This window comes from Rhinolophus hipposideros, assembly GCF_964194185.1.
Source record: "Rhinolophus hipposideros genome assembly, chromosome: 11".
Taxonomy (NCBI): domain Eukaryota; kingdom Metazoa; phylum Chordata; class Mammalia; order Chiroptera; family Rhinolophidae; genus Rhinolophus; species Rhinolophus hipposideros.
Genome location: NC_138057.1, coordinates 21,813,044 through 21,827,324, shown reverse-complemented (window position 1 = coordinate 21,827,324; position 14,281 = coordinate 21,813,044). Strand labels below are relative to the sequence as shown.

Genomic DNA, 14,281 nt, shown 5'->3' with positions numbered 1-14,281 from the left:
AGAATAAATTCTAAGCTTATTGGTATGTCATTAAGTATCATTACAATCTACATCTCTGGTCATATTTCCCACTCATCTCCCTGTGTGCAATCTACCTCATTGGAGTAATTTCCATTCCTCATCATGCCAAATACTTTTATATTTCTGTATTTTTCCTACTTGTCTTCCCTCTACCTGGGCTTCTCTTCTCACCATCTCATCTTTCCCCTTGTTTCAAGGTTGAGCTTTGAGTGTTACCTTCTTCATAAAGTCTCCGCCAAGTCCGAATGTTAAGACTATACAGTCAACTAATATTTCACAAGAAAGCCAAGGATACTCCAGGGGGAAAAAGATAGTCTTTTCAACAAACGATATGGGGAAGTTGGATATTCACAGGCAAAAGCATAAAACTGGTCCCATATCTTGCACCACCCATAAAAATTAACTTGAAATGGATTAGTCACTTCAATGTAACATCTGAAATGGTAGAACTTCTAAAAGAAAATGGGATCAAGCTCCATGACGTTGTTCTTGGCAATGACTTTGGATCCCAACTGCCCTCTTCAAAATTTGAGACATGCATTTTGCTGGGTATTATACTTAGAGACTTCGTTCAAGCCAATAAGAATATAAGGTATTTAAAGACAAGAAATGTGTCTAATTCATATTTTTACTACTTTTCTTCTACTCAGTAAGTGCTTGCAGAATGAATAAATAAAAAACAATTCCCAGGCCCAGATCATGTGAGCATGGGACTAAAAGAAACAGACCCATTCATGCAAACAAGCCACAAGGTTTACCTGGTATTGGCCTGGCTTCTTTCCTTCAAGGAAAAAACTAATTTTGATTCTATCTATTCCCCTGTGTTCCTTCCAACAATCCTCCATATATACTCATTCAAGTTGGTAAAGAGAAATACTTAAAAAGTCACCCAGGATGGTGGAGTGAATGGGAAAATTACACCTTTATTCCTGGACTTTCTTACAACTGCTTCTGATTCATTTCACTACTTCAGAGCCTTGTCTTTCTGCCCTCTGGAACTCCTGCTTTAGCTTCCACAGCATGACTTTTATGTTCAGCCTGGTCCTCTGATTTATGCCTTGGTTCCAGCCACCACTCTGCCACCTGATATTTTATGCTCTTCAGCTTCACAATACATGGCCAAGTGTAAGAGAAGGCCCCTTTCCTCAGGCCCCACCGTGGTCCCTTGGAGTCCATTCAGGTCTTCCTCAGCTCTTGCTTGACTCCCACCCAAAAGAGCAAAAGGATACATCAGAACCCTAAACTCCCATTGTGAGGCCTTGGTTAAAATTCCTACTTGGTTAGTCACCTGGATTGGATTTTATGAATAGGGTGGAGGCGTTGGTTTTATCTTGCTCTGCTGGTTTAAGATGGGTTAACTTTATTAAACATTATTGGTGTGTTGTAAATATGTAAGACTCCTTAGAAATCAGCAGTTTGCTACATCATATTGAATCATTCATCTGGAGGACAGCTGAAGGGGTTAATTAAAAACAGCTGCATCTAATTGTGCTGGTGTATACTCCCTTCTTAGAGGACATAGGGAGAGAGAAGTTATCCAGAAGCCAATATGAGTGTGGGTGGAGTCTGGATTCTCTGGAATCAGATATACTAATAAAAGTGGGTTGTAGTGAAGTATGTAAGTCATCCTAATGTGGCATTAAACAAGCCACATACATTTTCTACTTAAATATTTCTCTTTTGTTCTTCCTATAACTTGGTGCTCCTTATCTTGCCTATATCTTAAAGTTACTTTGGAAAAAATATGAATTAACTGATATTAAATTGTTTTCTCTTATGCTTTTCAGCCTAAAATAAACAAAGAGCATCAATTGTTTCTGTAAGTAGAAAACAGTGAATTTACTAATTGCAGTAATTATATGCAATCGTATCAAAGTATAAATCTGTATTGTCTTGATATTTCTCAGTTTTTCATCCACAAAACGTTCAGTTCCTATGCTTTGCTATAATATCCAAACAAAGAAACTATATACAGTTTTCTGTATGGCTTCCCATGTAGCTTAAGCTGCGATACCCACTGCTGCTTGCTCAGGGAAACCAAGTCAGGATGTTCATGTTGATGTGGCTACTGATCAAATCAATGTTTATTCCATTTACAGGCTGTCCTGAAATCATGGCACTTTGTGTGTGTGTGTGTGGGGGGGTAGGTGTCCCAATCTAACTGAAGCACATAATGTTTCTGTCAGATTGTGGAGTAGAGAAAAAGTAGAGAATTACCTAGTTTGGACCAAGAGAAGAATGACATATTCACACAAGGATAAACACGCTATGGTCAAAAGAGAGTTGAGATACCTAGAGTTGCCTTGATTCTTCACAACTTTCCTGACAGTAAATGATTCTTTAAGGTGGTCTGAAGAAACCCCTATTTCTTGCAATCAACAGAGCCTTCTAGTTCTTTGCTGCTCAGTGTGGTCCAAGGACTCACAGCATTCGCACCAAGCATTGGAAGTTCCTTAGAAAATGCAGTGGCTCGGGTTCCACCCCAGAGCCACTGAAACAGAATCTGCATGCACATTAACGTTTGAGACGCTTCATTCTAGTAAGCTAGTGTAGAGGACTTCTGTTAGCTCTCAACATCCATTGCCTCCCTCTTCCATAACAACAGAATCTTAGCTGGAGTGACATTGGTGAGGTCTCGGCTCCACATTTACTCACCTGCCTTCCAGCTGGGTGAGACTATATTTTGGATAATGGGATGACAGGAAGAGTGATGGGAGCCACTTACAAGTCTTGCCTTTGAAATGGCTAGAACTTCCTTCTGACTGTGAAATGGGAAGAACTATGGGAACCGCTTTGGACCCGTAAATGGGAATCACAAGTTGAACCTATCAGAGTCACCTACTAGCACAGAGCTGCCATACCTACTTCTGGACTGTTACTTCAGAAAGAAACATCTTTCTTGTTTCAGTCATTGTAAATGGGAGTATGTTTAGCTCAGTAGCTTAGCATGTACATTAACTAATAGACTAGTGGTAACAGAGTCAGATGAGCAAGCGGACAGTCTCTTTATAATTAAATGTTTAACTCATCAGTAGTGCTAGAAACAGCACTTGATTCTGTCTGCTTGCATTGTCTACCCTGAAGTGGGAATGAAATAATTACAAAGCAAACGTCTAGTGGGAGTAGAAATGCATCTCAGTAATTAACCACAGAAAAATAGTTTTTTGATTAATGGACAAAAATTATCTGATACTGGTACTTATGCATAGGTTGTACCTTTCCTGCAAAAAGTTGGGATCATCAACAAACTCCAACCAAGCTGAAATTAGTTGAGTTTTCAGGCCGTTGTAGGAGCTTGGTTTTGCAGAACATACATTACATAAAATGCCCACCTCCTGGATTTATATAAATCCCCAACTTTGCAAATCAAAAGAGAAATAAAACCACTTTCAATTGATAGAGTTAATTTTTTAAAATATGAATTTTAGTAATGTTAATCACAGACTTTTCAGTAATTCATGGCTCTACTGTGTTACAAGGAAATAACTAAATCCACCTGGGATTTGGAGCATCTGGTGAAGTAGAATTACTGAATTATTTGGAATCTGGATGACAAAACAAAAATTCAAACTAAATCATTCATGGAGACATTTTCTTAGTCATTCTTGGCTAAAAGTTTTATAAAGCCTTAGTGTAGAAGTGGAAGAGGTGAAATACCAATTATTATATATCTATATACCTAATTATTATATATCTTGATTGTACTTTCTGGTGTTTGTATGTTTATGTTTAAGACACTGTGGAAAATAGGCAGATCCATTAAATATACCCCTTACTGAATAGGCCTAAGCAAATCCCAGCCCTGTTTGCTTGGGACACATAACTCACTTGTCTCCACTGTAAGTGCCCACCAAAGATGGAGCCAGCAAATGCTACAAAGGAAATGATAACTGTAGTTTACCCCCTTTCTTGGATCCTTTCTGAACCTAAATTCTCCATCGAACACCTCATGATACACCTTACCACCCCCCAAAAAATGTCCAGCCTTCATTTATGTAATCTATTCTCCACCGTATCACCTTCCAATTTAAAAATTTCTCATTCTTCTCCATTGTCAAAGTTTCTTTAATAGTGCACTGAAGCTATGGGTGAAAAAATAACTCATCTTTCTCATTCTAAATAAGGTGATTTTCTTGCCTTTTTTTCAGGTCCGAGGTGTGAAAATGAGATTTGTTTACAGCTAAAATGGATTGAAAGTTATTTTTAATTCTTATTACTCAATACCGTTGTCTAAAATCAGACTCAGTCATTTTTTATTGCTTTTATCTCTAATTTGAGGGCAATTTTTATCCTGTCTTTGGAGCTGACGGCTAAGATATTACAACGATCACGACTAACCTCTGTATCATACTTCACAGTCTGTAAAATGCTTTTCATATACCTTCCCTTTGGATCCTCACAACTACCCTGTGCGAGAAGTATTGGTATCAGCTCTTTTTCACAGACTTGTAAATTGAGCCCTCTGTTGGGTAGTTCACCCAAGAGACAAAGCTAGAAACTCAAACTGAGGTGGTTTTATCTCAGTCCCAAGCCCTTTCCATTATCCTGCTGAACATGATCATGCTTATTACCATTGTCGTGGCGGTCATGATTGCTGAGACTTTTCTATGTTCCTAAGTAAGAAGGCCAATTATACTATCTCGTTTAGCAGCCCTTATGGTCCTTTAGTAACTAGGATAGCTTTCAGCTTTCAGCAGCACAGAACTCAACTAACAGTGATTTAAACAAACAGAGGATTTTCTCATATGGAAGTCCAGAAATAGGAGAATTCTAGCATTATTTTGATAAGTAATTTATGTCAAGTCTCTAGATCAAATCTCTTGGTCTCCCATTCATGATCATATAATGACCAGAAGAACCTAGATCATTGTGCTGTCACATGATCACATTCAAAAGTGGGAACCAGAACAAAATTTTTCTCCTCCTGGGCCTTTCTCTTATCAAGGAAGCTCTCCAGCTGACCTTTTTCATCTCAATGGTCAACCATGTTTTTCCCTAGGCTTACTTTCCTTGAGCTCAAGGAAGCTCTGCCCAGGAACTAAACAAAACCTGGGTTTCATTCAGGGCCTTCCTGCACAAAGGTGTCCAACAGAGGCTCCAATACAGCCCAAACTCTGTACAACCCACATACGAAGATGTGTGACCCTTTTGTGTCGGTCCAGAGGAGGGATACCACTTTGTAGTTCATCTGCCTATTGGTGACCTTTTCCTAAATCATAGGAAGGCCCAGTGCCAGCTAGGAGTGGCTCTGGAATGTTAATGAAGAAGACAGTAGTGAGGTTTGACATTTAGTAGGCATGCCATGAAGTTGGCCACTGAAAGTCATTAATAACCCCATTTTAAAGATGAGGAAACCAAGGCACAGGGAAAAATCAAATTATTTGCCAAGGTTGCACAGCTGCTAACTCACAACGTAGAACTTGAAAATTAGTTTTTTCTGATTCTGAGGCCCAGATTCTCATCACTGCTCTATTGCTTTTCTTTGAGAAAGCCTAATATTAGCCCTGCAAATTGACACAGGCTCACAATACTTACAAGCTGCATGAAACTGATTCCTGAAGGAACTAAACTCCAATTAATAAAAAATGGAAAAACTGATCAAACTACTGAAATGATTCCTTCTAGGGGCTTCCAAGATGTCATTAGTTATAAATAGAGCAAAGGATACTGAGCACTATGCATATTGGTAAAAATTCTTAAGGGCTTTGGCTTTTCCTTAATTGCAAGGAGGGAGAATCATCCTGTCAGAAGAATTAGAGATTCTAACTCTAGTTGCCAAATCTACCAACGATTTCCTCTGTGACAATCCACATTCACTTACCTCCATTTTTTCCTCAGGCTAATAATTTATGTCAGTTGGAGCTCAGTGTTTTATGAACCAAGAGTGAAATTATTAAATTTTATTGTTTGTGATTCCTTCCTTAAGTTATATTCCTATAATTGCAAACTTACTGCATTCCCCAACCTCTATTTTGAATTTATTACTAGCCTTCTTACTGCCTTTTTAGATCTCAGAAGTAAACTTCAAATATTTACAAATCTCAATTTCATGTTTTCCCTTTCATAAATCTGTGGGCAAATTCGGTGCTGGAGACAGAGAGTAATAAATCTGGATATTTATGTATTGTGCCAGCAGGCACTGCACAAACTTTCCTGCGTAGCTTGGTCAATGAGCTTCAGTCTTGACCTGTAACACTGGTTCTAGTCTAATCCTGAGGCTCATATTAACAGGATCATTATAAAACATCTGGTGACTTGTATATACAAAAACCCTTCCCAGATTCCTTCAGTCATAATTTGTAATCAGACAAGTTTAGGAGGCACATATGTTCTCCATGCTAGCAGAAGAAAGGGAATCCATGGTGTTTACAGCATTTATTGCACTTATGTTTTAAGATAGGAATATTGTAATGGTTATGACCAAACCTGCGAGTGATATCATTTTTCAAGATCTCTTATTCTAAGCATATTTAGTGTGCTTAAAAAATAAAGTATAAAAGTTCTAGAAGAAAACACAGTAGAATTAACAAAAAATTTTATAGTGAAGGCTTTACTAAACATGACACAGAATCCAGAAGCCATCAATGAAAGGCTGCTAAAATTGACTAAAAATTTAATGTTTATATGACAAAAACACCCAAAACAAAGTCAAAGACAAAAGACAAACTGAGGAAAATATATGCATTCCAAATAGCAAAAGGCTATTTTTTTTCAATATGCAAAAAGATCTTAATGAATATGAAAAAATATAAATGAATATGAAAAAGATAAATAACTCAATTAGAAAAGCAGACAATGAAAATGAACGCACTTTACCGAAAAACAAATACAAAGAGAAGAGAAAAAAATGAAAGACAATAGGTTTAACATCACTTATAATTTAAAAAATGTGAATACAAACAATACTTTTTTCAACATCAGATTGGAAAAAATGAAAAATTATGGTAATACCCAGTGTTGGCAAGGGTATGATCGATCAATAGGCCCTTTCATGCAATATTGGTGGGAGATACATTAGCGAAGCTGTGTAAAGGGCAATTTGGTAGAACCTATTAAAATAATGTACACTAGTATCCTTCGAGTTGGCAATTCTACTTTTAAAAATCCATTTTTCTTGCCCAGTACATAAATATGTACACATATGTGTATGAATGCTCATTTCAGCACTGTTTGTACTTTCAAAGAGCTGTAAATATTTTTCCTTTTCATCAACAAAGCATTGGTTAAACAAATGATGGAGCACCCCTATAGTGGAAAGTAGGAAATTTATGAAGCCCATTAAAAAAATTGTTAGCTCTATATGTCCAAGACTAGGGGAAATTCTCTTTAATTATTAATCACATATCTGTCATTTGGATCCTTATAGTACACAAGATTATGAAGCAAAGTAAAAGCTATTATAACATGAAAATATTCATTAAATAATTGGCCACTCAAATATCCTTTCCTTGCTATCTCTGCCCCTCAGATAATGAAAACGGCTCATACTATATCCATACCAAGTGTTGATCTGATAGTCTTAGACTAATCAACAATTAAAGAAAATAATAATAACAAGATAAGCACTTCGAATGAAAATAATTTGAATGTCAAAGGATTTTTAACAGAGATCCCTAGGAAAACTAATAAAGACCAGAAATAGTTTTGTACAAATCACTGTTCTTAAGATAATGCTGTAAAATTTCAATGTGAGTGGAAAGATATTGAATGATCATAAAATTTGCAGGGATGAACGATGAAACTTTTCACTCCCAGCAAAGTTTGATTTCTTTTCTCCAAGAAATACCGCAATATTGCAATTACAATCCAAATTTCACTGAAAGTGAGAAACATATTTTCTCATTTTTAGTTCTTTTAAATATAGAGTCCAATAAAATAATTTTCTCTATATACTATTGTATTTTAGAATACAATAGTTTTAAGAAGCCTTTTTTTTCAACTCCAGTTATGTTGATAGTACCTCCTATATATTAACTAGAGTCAATTACCAAAGTATTTCCTCCTGCTTGAATAATATTATTATAATTATAAACTTATATATGGATGCTTGTATATACAAAGAATGTTCCTGGTAAGATACATAAGAAACTAACGATAGTACCTCTGGGGCAAGAAATATGGGAAATTGAAAGATAGAGAAAGAGACATTTACATTTTATTATTAATTTAGTATAATTTTTGAATCTCTTAGTGTGAGCATGTATTAATTTTATAATACTTAAGATCTAGCTAACAAAGTTAATTAAAAACACAGAATTAAAATGAAAGAACCAATTCTTTCAAAAGTTTTCAATAATTGTTGAAGATTATCATATTATTGAATAAGAATTCACACAGGTTGACTAAGAAAGCAAATACTTCACAAAAATAATTCTGTAGCTTTAATAAAAACTCCCCTAATTGTGAGGATGGGGACAATCATCCACACAAAAATCTCCCATAACCACTGTTAAATTTGTAAGGGAATCTATACCCCTATAATTTTTTCTTTAGTATTTCATTTCCTGCATCTCATAAATTAGTCATCCAAAACTTCCCAGTTTGGCAATGTCTCCCTCCCAGAGTAAATCAGGTATGTTGTCGAGTTTCCCCAGATCTTTCTGGGTGTGTAAACAGAACTCTTGAAGTCAGAAACAGATGCTTGTTCTTTGGAGGACCCTTTGCTTTTCTCGGAAATCATGTCTTCCACAGACTGTCCTTTTTCTTTCTCTTTCCCTTTCCTCTGTCACTCCTGCATCCTCCACTGCAGATGCCTGGTTTGTCATTTCCAGCCTTGCCTGCTCACAGCTTCCTGAGCCAGTCCTGAGTCTTGGCTGCCTTTATAACCTGCTCCAGGTTGTGTGCTTAGAGATCTGCAGTTGTCCCTATTCGATGAGCTTTGCTAATTGCTAGGAATAGATAATATGTATTGAATGCTTACCATGCACTAGGCATGATGCTGAGGACATTTGTCAAGATGGCTTCTTAAAAATCATTCTCATTGTACAGGTGAGGAAACTACAAAAATAACATGATTCTGGCCCAGGAGGATAGGGAAGACTGCAGAAACTCCAAATGCAATCTCCTATAGCAAATCAATCTGTACGCAAATTTTGTCCAGAATCCAACCATTTCTCACTATCGCCCCTGCTACCACCCTGGTCCAGGCCACCACCATCTCTTGGATTATTACAAGGGAAGGGCCTCCAACTGGTCTTCTTTCTTGTTTGCTTGTCTCCTTTAAAATCTTTAAATGTGAGTCAGGGTATATCATTCCTCAGCTTCCCATCTTAATCTAAGGAGAAACAAAAGTGTCTAAAATGACCTACAAGGCTGCCCAATCTGACTCTCTCTACCTCTATGAAATCACCAACTACTATTTGTCCCCTAGTTCACTCTGCTCTGCCCACACTACTTTCATAACTCTTAATTTCTGAATTTTAGAGAACAGACTAATTCCATTTCTGTGAGGTACTCAAATAACTTTAGTTTTCAAATAGATAGGTACTAATGTTGCACTGTGAATTTGTTGATTGTCTCTCTACCCCCACTAGAATGTAAGCTTTTCAAAGTCAGGAACTGTCTGTTTTATTCACGATTGTTTCTGGTGTCTAGAACAGTGCCTGGCATGTAGTATGTGTTCAAAAATATTTGTTGGATTTGTGAGTGAATTAGTGGGAAACAAACAAAAAACACATTCTTTGGGATCAGAACTGGGTTCAAATCCCAGCTTTGTCAATTATTATATGTGAGTCCTTGCATAATGTTTTCCCTTTTCTGAACATCAGTTTCACCTTCTGCAAAACTGGAGTAGTGATACTGATCTCATAGGTTTTAGGGAATATTTAGTGGTATCACAGATGTCACATGACTGAGATAAAGCAGGGCTTCAATTCATTTGATCTATTTCTAATCCTTTCTCTCCTCTTCCGATTTCTCCTCAAAGGAGGAGACTGGGAGAAAGGAATATTTAAGGGCAAATTGGTATTCACTGAAATTATTCAATAAATGTTTCTTAAGCATCTACTATGTTGAGAAACTGGAGGTACAAAGGTGAATGAGTTATTGTTCATGTCCTCAAGGAAATCATCTCAGCATATTAAACCAAGAATACTAAGATCTGCTGAAATGAAAAGTTCTCCTCATAGAGTATGAAAATGTTAATACTGCATCGATCACCTTTTTTCCTTGTATCTGTGAAAATGATTGCCTTAATATTCTTCGCTTTTATGTTTTTCAAACATCCAGGTAAACACAACAATCTATATCCATGCAAGTTCAATTAGTATTATTAAAGTTTCAAGGTTTCTTTTTTGTATAAAGACAGTATGAAACAAGTTTATTTTTAGGACTCTTGAATGATTTTTAGTGAACAAATGATGAAGGGCATTTTTAAGTGGGATGAATTAAAATCAAATTTTATTTGTTTGAAAAAACTTTTATTTTAAATTTACCACTGTGTGTTCATTAGGTAGGGAACGTTGGTGGATCTGCACAGTTCAGAAAAGTGAATATCCATGAAATATAGCATGTACAACAGTTGAATGGTCCCTAAATTGTTATTACTATCATTTCAATTATTTATGCAGTAAACTGTATAATATAACAATAACATTAAAAGATAAATACAGACCTTAGCTCCCTGATGTGCTACTTCTTCCTCCAGATCGTATTTACAATTAAGCAGAAGTCGGAATTCCAAGCCTTATTGAGAAATATTTCACTTGCTTTTGAATTGAACCAGCTCCTTCTCTGAGTCTCCCTACTGTACACTACATCTGATGAAACATTTATTTGAACAAACAAAATACATATGTACAAATAAATACAAATGTCAGGAGCTGACACACAAATGCAAACACGTCTTTACCCATACCCACCATTTGACAGCATGACAAGCTAAAGAGCATTTTGAATGAAAACTACGCATGCAGCCCTGAAATGAATGACCAGACAAACGCTCTGTAATCAATGTAATGTCTTTAGGAAATACACTTTTCTCTAAGTGTGATTCTTTGATGACTCATAGTGGCAGGACAGGTAACAAAGGAATGGATGCCTGGAATGGCAGGATAGCAACTGAAAACGGCTACCCTACAGCCCCATCATCTGACCCCACCACTTGATTGTGGAAGAATTAAAGGCAAGTTTCTGAATCTCCCTGCACCTGGATGCCAGGAAACCAATCATCGCCCAACCACTTTGTTGGGCCATTAACAGAGTCGTGAACTTTATCTTTGTCCAAATGAAAGCACAAAGAAAATAATTTTTCATCTGAAGAATCATCTTAAGATCCCCAAATGGAAAGTAAGGGGAGCAGTAAACCTCTTATACTCCGGTTTGGCAGCTCTAACACAGGGCATTAAGGTAAGAAGGTTATTTATGGCAGAAGAAGGGAGAAAGAAGAATTCTTAAGTGAGAAATGAAAGGACAAAGAGAGGATCAGCGTCCAACTTGCATCATCTCCCGTGCCATCCAAACGTGAAAGGAAACAATTTTTTTAATTTAAAATTTAATTTCTTTCAATTATAGCTGACATTCAATATTATTAGTTTCTGGTGTACAGCATAGTGGTTATACATTTATGTAACTTACCTAGTGGTTATACATTTATATAACTTACCTAGTGGTTATACATTTATATAACTTACCTAGTGATCCCCTGGATAAGTCAGGAATCTGGTACCACAAATATTCAAAGGCAAAATCTTCCCTTTTAAGTCAGAGTGTACAATTCCCCATCTCAAACTAAAGATGATTACCTCAGAATGCCCTTTAACTTTGCCTGCAAGACAACAGCTGCAGAACATTTTCTCCAGGAATACCTGAAGACTTCCGGCTTCCGTTTGCCCTGCCCTCGGCGCCTCATCACTGGCCAGCCTTTTCTCAACAACTTGGGACCACGATGCTCTGGGGCTTTAGATGGTGAGAATTTGACTTCCTGCCTGCCTGCCTTTCTTCCTGGAATGTGGGATTCACTTTGCAGACCTATGACCCCTGCCCTTCTATTTTATCTTTATTTTGTTTCCCTCAGATTTCAAGTGGAGAGTAGTGTAAGGAAAAAGTTCTGTCTTTTCTTTTAGGCCACTATGCTTCCTGGTTCCCTCCAAAAGGGGATAACAGGAAAGTCTTGGTGGAATTACTTGGAGTTTCCATTAATCCCTGTGGAATTAATCCTCTCACAGACATGGAAGGGAGACTGATGGACTCTCTGTGCCTGCGCCCCAGTTGGGAAACCCGGTGTTACCAATCTTTAGTCAGGACAACTCTTTCTGCTGAACAGAGATCTTCTAGACCTTAAGTGGGGGAGGCTGGGCTGCTTCTGAGGCAAATGATACCCGTAATCATTTTCAAGGGTAATGTTTTCACCTGGGAAGAGACCTGAAGAGGCAACAAGCACTGCATGAATATTTATGAGCAAGCCAAAGAAGCTCTTTCCTGCATGTGGAGGAAAGGAGAGCTGAAAGCAGAACAACAACGAGGTAACCAAGTCACCCCTACCCCAGAGGAAGGAAGGGCGGGGGTGCAAAGGGAGGGATAGAGAGAGGAGAGGCAGCATGTCCCAGCCAGTCTGGCTCTCGTGGGAGAAATGACAGCAATATCCACTCCCTCAGGCTCTGCCTCATAGGAAGTTGAAGCCAGACGAGGGTCCTTTGTCACTAAGTGTTGGTGTTGGGGAAGTTTGGTCAGGGGAGCTGCGAGCACCCTCATGGACCCTTGGCTACTGATGCTGCCCAACTTCGACCTCGCTTAGCTTAAATACATCTTTCTTGTAATCCAGGGTCAGATATCTAGAGGTGGGAAACTGCCATAACCTGAGGCTCCCCAGCGTAATGAAGACAACCCCTCCACTGCGCCCCTTTACTTGGCAAGGTAAGAGTCCTTAAAAAACACAGGAGAGAAAAGGGTTTTCTGTACTATAGCTGCATACCCATGTGGTATATGACTAGTCCAATTGCTCCAGAGGAGTGGAGATGTGGTGGGAAAACTGTGGGACTGAGAAACTGGAACTCTTGGGACCTTGAGACTATTCCCTTCTCCAACCCCAGTAGTTCCCAAACTTTATATATTTTTTAAGTACAGAATCCTTTTTTTTTTTCCCAAAAGAAGTCTTATAAGAAACTTCAGTATGTAAAACAGATCAAAGAAGAGCTTCCCCAGTGGAAGGGGTTAGGGAACATGGAGTCCTGGATCCCAGCCCATTTCTCTCTTTGGGGGGGTGGGTAGCCCTAGGTGTATTGATTGGGGAGATCCGGGGGTTCTTCCGAACGATTTATAAACCAATATGAGTAGACTAAATGATCTCTAAGGTAACTTTCAATGTTTCAAATCTCAGGATTTAACATGTCTTCCTTCTGAAGTGCTTGTATGGATAACTGGCATAGTTGGGAGTAGAAGGAGAATGGAGGAGAAAGGGAGGAAGAAAGCCACCTTTGTAAATTTGGGTCTCAGGGCAGGCGTCCCAGACTGGAAGAATGTCTCAGCAGTGTTCAGCATGCTGTGTCACTGTTTGTTTTGGCCTTTTTCGTCTGTATGCAGCAGCAGGGTAAATGAATGTGCTTCATTTCCTCAGCAAGAAGACAGTATCCCCCAGGTCCGCACCCCGGGTGAGCAACCAGAGGAGTGAGTGGGGTGTCACAGTGTTGCCAGGAACAGGCTGACAGTAGTACTAAATTAGGAAAAAGACTGACTTAGGATTCCTGGCCAAACTGCATCACCGATCCTCAGCCAGCAAAATCAGTGGAAGTGTGTGTAATCCCGTATAGCCTGAGATGGTATGTGTTCTGCCAGCAATGCAGGAAAAAGGATAATCAAGCGGGACATGGTTCTTTAATAAGTGTAAAACTAAACATCATCAAAATGCTGCAATACAATACCAGGGGCTGGAAGTGGTTAGTGTTGTGATTACAGAAAGGGCATCAGTATAGGATGTCATTTCTTGGAAAGATCCAAGAAAACGTCTAGCATTCATTTGTATAAACAAAGCCATAGCACACTGAAGTTATTTCTATTTCAAACATATAGTCATACCACCTTTATTTAGAACATGGGTGAGGGGATTGGAATGGTATATAAATCTGGGACAAGACTCCGTATTGTATGTTACTCCTCAAAAAGAGCAAAATGCTAGGCCCATTCTAAACAAATGCAGAGCTATTCAGCTCCAAAGCATTGTTAATCTTTTCATTAAAAGGCACAGTCATTATGTTCCAAATCCTTCTTCCAAAGATCAGATCCAGATTTTCCAGCGAATGAAACAATGGAGTCATTTCTACAAAAA

The 14,281-nt window shown here is 38.1% G+C and overlaps 1 pseudogene across 1 annotated transcript in view; it reads right to left on the bottom strand.

Annotated features, from left to right (window-relative positions):
• LOC308505009 (elongation factor 1-alpha 1-like) overlaps positions 1-14,281 on the bottom strand; it is a 40,549-nt pseudogene that overhangs the window by 16,542 nt on the left and 9,726 nt on the right. The gene's annotated exons all lie outside the window — the stretch shown is intronic.